We start from the raw sequence: 226 nt of genomic DNA, 5'->3' as shown, positions 1-226 counted from the left end.
TTTTGGTTTTCCTGTCTGTTCTTTAAAGGTATTCGTCTTTTTATCTTAGTTCAGAAGTCTCCAGTCAACAGAGGATTTGTGTTGCACTTAAATTGTACCGAGGCTAACTTGTGTAAATAAGCATTTTGGTTACAGGGGAAAATAGAAGGAAAAAGGAAAAGTGCAGCCTGTATTTACATAGGACTACTTTAGATACCTTATAATCATTAAACAAACATGTATGTTG

This window comes from Buteo buteo, chromosome 27 (genome assembly GCF_964188355.1).
Source record: "Buteo buteo chromosome 27, bButBut1.hap1.1, whole genome shotgun sequence".
Classification (NCBI taxonomy): Eukaryota; Metazoa; Chordata; class Aves; order Accipitriformes; family Accipitridae; genus Buteo; species Buteo buteo.
Note: the sequence above shows the minus strand (reverse complement) of the source record.